This window comes from Pygocentrus nattereri, chromosome 10 (genome assembly GCF_015220715.1).
Source record: "Pygocentrus nattereri isolate fPygNat1 chromosome 10, fPygNat1.pri, whole genome shotgun sequence".
NCBI classification, from domain to species: domain Eukaryota; kingdom Metazoa; phylum Chordata; class Actinopteri; order Characiformes; family Serrasalmidae; genus Pygocentrus; species Pygocentrus nattereri.
The window spans coordinates 36,387,447-36,393,446 of NC_051220.1; the positions used below are offsets into that span (position 1 = coordinate 36,387,447).

At 40.9% G+C, this 6,000-nt stretch overlaps 1 protein-coding gene across 3 annotated transcripts in view; it reads right to left on the reverse strand.

Moving 5' to 3' along the window:
• The window catches only part of tiam2a (TIAM Rac1 associated GEF 2a), an 88,504-nt gene extending 87,028 nt beyond the window's left edge, over window positions 1–1,476 (reverse strand). For all 3 annotated transcript variants that reach the window (XM_017723860.2, XM_017723859.2, XM_017723857.2), the window contains exon 1: window positions 1,331–1,476. The gene's annotated coding sequence lies outside the window, so the exon portion shown is untranslated. The remainder of the gene's footprint in view (window positions 1–1,330) is intronic.
• Between the last annotated feature and the right edge of the window lie 4,524 nt (window positions 1,477–6,000).

A 6,000-nucleotide genomic window follows, 5' to 3' on the forward strand; every position in this document is an offset into this window, starting at 1 on the left:
TCTGAGCTCATCTACTGCAACCTTATGTCTGCTCCAGCTGCTGAAACACCACAGGCGTCCAGGGGTCTCTTTGGTAGGACAGTGTTCTTCTTTAAGCAGACGCCGCACCCTGCCATTATACCACTCCCCAAACAACAAAAGGCTTAAGCTATACCACAATATTGGGAGCAAGGGTCATCATCTATGAGATGATTAGTCTCATTCCTTGCCTGCTGTGCATTTAAAGCCCCTCAACTGAAACTTACCAACTTCTATTCTTCTAACAGACATAAACCACACCGACTGGTGAGCTCAGTCAGCTGCAAGTGTCCACGTTTAATTTGCTGGAGTCTGTTAAGTATTTGGCAACTTGTGCATTTATTAATGAGGTTTTTGCAACGTGTCTGGAAAAGTTGTGGGTGAGTTCATCCAGAAATGACAACGCACAGCTGCACAAAGACTGACCTGTTGGATACAGAACCGTTTCAGCTACAACACACTGTCCCTTTAAGAGCCAGTCACTTTTACAACAAGCTGCGCTTCCGTTACAGTTCTTGGGAAGTGTATTTCAAAGGGCAATTTCATCGACCTTTCAGATTTCTGCATAACCCAGTCACTGAAAGTGGTGGGACATGAATGGCTGTGTTGTAGACAAACACTTTTTTCCCACAGTTGTGGCGATAAGCAGGAGTCGAGATGTCCACCATGCAAATACAGCCACTTTATTTACCAGCCAAAACAACCCGTGAACCTACAGGTGTTCTCTGGGTTTGAATATGTAATGTTGGTGATGGCAAAACAGTTCAGGCCAAGAGTATCGCGAGAACAGTCACTCACAACAACTTTCTGTGAGGGCGATTTTAGAGGCGTTAAACTGTTCAGACGTCTGGTTCCCATCACCACCACTATGAACAACTCTGAGCGGGTTTGTTTCTCTACAACAGAGCATTTCTCATCAAATCCTTTTGGAGGACTTTGTTCGCATCGTAAAGATTGAGTAAGGCAGATATTTCGAAAAATCGCTGGAGTTCTCCTTTAAAGCCCCTCTCAGTAAAAAATGAACAGCGTTATAAAACGATAGGATGGTCAGAAACAACGGTGGCAGTTAGTGCGACCCAACACCACGGCTATGCTTATCCTTAGGCTATTAAAACCCAGCAGCAGCTCAGCGAAGTACACAAAGCCACCAAAACAAAGTGCGGAGACAAAAGCGAGAAAGAAAGAAGCGTCGAGAAGTTCAGCTCGCCCCCTCTTCAATTTCCACCGACACCTGAAGTTCGTCTTTCTTTCTGTCTCCCTCTCTTTCTCTCACTCTCTCACTCGGTGGGGACGGTCACTTTGGTCCACTCACCAGCTCAGCCCGCTGTCCGTGTCCGCATTTCAGACCATGTTTCACGTCGTTTATGCCGAAGTTAGTCCTCAAGAACTTTTCTTTTCTTTTCTGTTATTAATTTCTAATCAACCGGCGGATAACGCGGAATAAGCCCAACCGCGCGCGCCTCAAACTGGGATTCCCTCCTTTCTCCATCGTGCGCTGGGAGGCGCGTTGCCCCGCCCTACGGTGATAGACAGGATCATCCACCAATCAGAGCGCAGGGCAAGGCACCCTAATTAGAATATGCATATCTGCCGGAGCCAAGCAGGGACACGCTGGGAGGAGCCCGATGCTGGTGTTAATGAGAGTTAACACGTTTTTATGATGCTGTTAAGACGACGTGTTCACGGTTTACGTGGTTTGAGGGCTGTTGCAGGTTTTTGGTGTAAAATCTATCTATCTATCTATCTATCTATCTATCTATCTATCTATCTATCTATTACCTGTCAGTGTGTCTGTCTATCTACTTGATCAATTATATAATGTTTGTTTCTGCATGTATGTCTCAGGCAGCTCTCAATTAAAGGCAAACAAATTTGTTCATCCAGGCTGAAAATGTAAAGAAATGTATTTATTATTATCTTCACATTTCAGTGATCATTCTTCCATAACATTTTCACAACCCAACTATTACCACCTCACCTTACTCGACTTATGCTTATACTACTGTGAGTAAACAATGACTCTCAAAGCTCTCAAGTCAAAGGCATCACGTTACAATATGACAAGTATCAGAACCACACTGACCAAATGAGGTTAACAGTTATCATGCAAGCTTAAACATCGCCAGAGGTTTGCCCGGCATTTGCAATGCCAAACACACAAAGCCCCTCATAGTAGGCTACTTATTTTTCTTCCATGGCTCTTTTACGCTCCTGCAAGTTGTTGTTTACTACTGTGGATTTTGCCCGGTGCAGTTTGCACGGCGTGTTTGTAACCACAAACTAAAATGAATAATTGCACAATGAAAATGTACAAACAGTTATTTTTCATAGTATCTGGCCATTTGTGTGTTTGCATGCATAATAAAATACAATGCCTGAAGAGATGAATAGCATATCTTCTATTTTTTCACAGTATATGAGCTATATTTTCACGTGGTTAGACATAAACTGTTTGGGCATACATCAAGCAATAGCATTTTGTTCATATTTTTGGCTTAAAACACAACAGAGATTAAAATGCAGACTGCATACAGCCTTACTGTACAGTCCACATTCACTATAGGCAGCGGGGGTGAGAATAGCCCTGCTGTTCTGGCCTTTGGTCTATTATAAGGTCCTGTCTGGCAGCTCCTGGGGAGGCTGCTGGGCTTGTATCCAATTATGTGTAATTGACTTTGAATGACATCCTGTCCCCTCCATCCACGCTCCCTAGACAATGCAGTCCTGGCTGGAAAAGATGCAGGCATGTCCAAGACATGTCTCATCGACGACTACGGTACAGTGTATGTTAGGTACTGCAGCTCTTAAAGGTACAACAAGCACTATGTACAGTGATTAACCACTGTGGCCACCTTTTCAAAGGCAAATCAAATGACAGCCCAAAAAGTGCTGTGACTCTGCACTATGGTGCATAAGGCACAGCCTGTGCTATGTGCTACTAGCATTCACATTTACACTTCAAATTTAATGTGCTCTAATAGCCATGAAAATAAGGTCGTCATAGCAATTGTGCGACAGGCACAGTAAGTGATTTTTTTTTTTTCACACACTGCTTCGTGGCTGGCTTTTGTACAGTACAATCCAACCATTATCACCCTCTCCTGTACAGAGCTCACCAAGAGACAACACTCTTTCAACTCCTGTAATTGGCATGGTAATTTGGCATGGTAATTTCCTACTGGGAGTATAATGGATGTAGCTGTGGAGAAAAGTTCTATGGGTCGGGTATGAGTGTGAATGGCAGTGACTACATGGGCAGAAATCCGTCACTCAATGAATAGGACATTTCCCATGAAAGGCTAAATATGGGGCTCTGTCTTTCAATACTCAGCCACTTCTCTTCACACACATCCTCCTCTTTTCCACCCATTGCCACTATGCTGATGGCGTGTAATGAACTTTAATGGAGGTGCAGTGAATTAATAATGCAAATAATTCTCTTGACATGAAGAGCCTTTATTCTTAACCGCCACGTTTAATGAGAGGAAACTCATCTTCGATGCTGTTTAAGTGACACCTAACATACTTCAAATGATCTGGCTAATGGAAAATCAATGAGACTAATAGGAGACTGACCACGACCATCTCTGTAGCAAGATATTAAACATACCACCACAGCTCAAGGGTCAAGCAACCATTTTTTTCACCATTTCTCCGAGATGAAGAAGTCTTAATCCATAAGAGCATACAGGCAGACATGTGAAGAAGTAAGCACACCCCAGGAAAAGTTTAAGCTTTGTCTAAATATTTGGAGATACAGATATCTAGTCTTTTTTAAACAGTGTTGACAGATGAAGATGAAACAATGTAGCAAGTGAGATTTTTTTGTCTCCCTTTATGTAAATGCAATTGTGATATGTTATAATTCTGTTATATTACACAGTAATGTGGACAAAGGATGTACACTCCTACAAATGTCACTACTTCAAATGCGTCGAAACTAAAACCAGGTGCACACAATCAGGTGCTAATGACAAGCACACCATTAGAGTTTGTGTTTTGTTTAAGCCTCAGGTATCTGGTCTGGTTTGCTCTTTGTTATTGGAGTGGGTGGTGTTGTGGTGCCTAGATCTCCTTCAGAAAGAATGTGGTTGAAGCTGAAGAAGTGGGCCTTCCAAGAGGATAATGACCCCAAACATATAAGTAAATCCACCAAGGAATGGCTGAAAAGGAAGAAAATGAGGGTTATAGAATGGCCTAATCAAAACCCAGAACTGAATCCCATTGAAATACTGTTGGCGGGGGTGGGGGGCGGGGGTGGGGGATATAGGAAACGCATACTGAAAGCTGTTTCTATCAGTTACTGAAGGCACGAGTGTGTTTACTTTTTCAACCAACAAAAATGACATCTCAGTTAATGTTCTTAGACTAATGATTGCAAAGTCCTTTTTAAAATTAGTTTTAATCCATTACATAATGCTTATCTGTACATACAGTTTAACAGAAGGTCAAATACTGATGTCCACATATGTCAAAAAAACAGAGACATTGCATGGAGTGTGCTTACTTCTTCACATGACTATAGGCTAATGCTGTTTAAAAGTGGTAAAGCCTATAAAGCATGCCGTAACTGATTGTGAAAGTGAAAAGGCAAGTGATGTTTTTTTCCCCACTGTAGATGCCCCATAGATGCTCACTAAAAATCAGTTAAATATCTATTAAATAAATGTATTTAATGCAAACTTAACTTCAACCACAAACGTAGTGTCCATGTTTTGCATGTTATTTGTTCCAATTTTTTGTACCAAAAACAGGCACAGATTTATTTTAACATTTTCCGACCTCACTCTATCCTTTAGAATTTAAAAGGCCGTTTTGTTGCCTTGCCTTTAAGACTGATATGATATAAATCAGTTCTGTTTTGACTGGCTGCCCTGTATTGCATGTCATACACAAAGCACTCAGAGCTGAAACAGTCCTTATATCTTTGGTGTGAATGAACAGGCCTGATTATGTAGATATGTAGGTAAATGTGTTAAGTTTGCCACATCGCAGAAACAATAAATTCAAAATGGGCTGTTTTTGCAGATTTGTTTCCATATATATATATATATATATATATTCTGTGGACTGGAGAGAAAATGGTATGTTTTGGAACTTTAACAATGTTTGCATATTACTTCAAACTCCTTTCAAAAGAAGCGTGGACTCTTTAAAGCTAATCTTAAACCAACCCTGACCGTAGCACTGTTGATAATCAACAGTTACATCAAATAGTTTAACAACTGAAGCGTCTGTGGATAATCTGTAGGGCAGGGGTGTCCAACCTTACCTGCAAAGGGCCAGTGTGGCAGCAGATTTTCATTCCAACAAACCAGGAGAACACATGATCAAAAGTTTGACTGAGACCAATTGAATAAACAAGCGAGCTCATGCTTGATTGGAATGGAAATTTATAGCCACACTGACCTTTGGAGATAAGATTGGACACCTCACTGTATGGGAATGAAATGTATTATGTATTATGAAAATACAGTGTGACCATGAGTGCCCATACATACAAAACCAGAAGACAGACAAACATTGTGTTGAATCAGTTGATAATAACTAATTAAAACTGGCACAATATCACAACTGTTGGATTGTATTCGAGAACATGCAAACAGGCAAACAGATGGGCAAACAGGTAACACAGAAAGTAACATATAAAACAGATGTACTGAAAACACTACAGAATGCTGTCTTGGCAAGTAAAATCACCTTAAAGGGCCATTTCCTAATTCTTTTTTGTATTTTTATTTTTTCTTTTGAGGTCCTCTTATGACAGTACTGATGTTCTGTGTCCCAAAACAGTCATAACAATTTTTTACAGACCCAATTCTAACCTCTCTTTATCTCTTAGAATTAAATACACTACTTTTGGTAGTGTGCCTTTACAACTTATATATGTAAATAAGCTCTGTTCTAATCGTATTGTGCCTCATTCAAAATCATTCCAAGCCAAAACACATGAGTGGGCGGAGCTAAAAGGTGGCTATACTG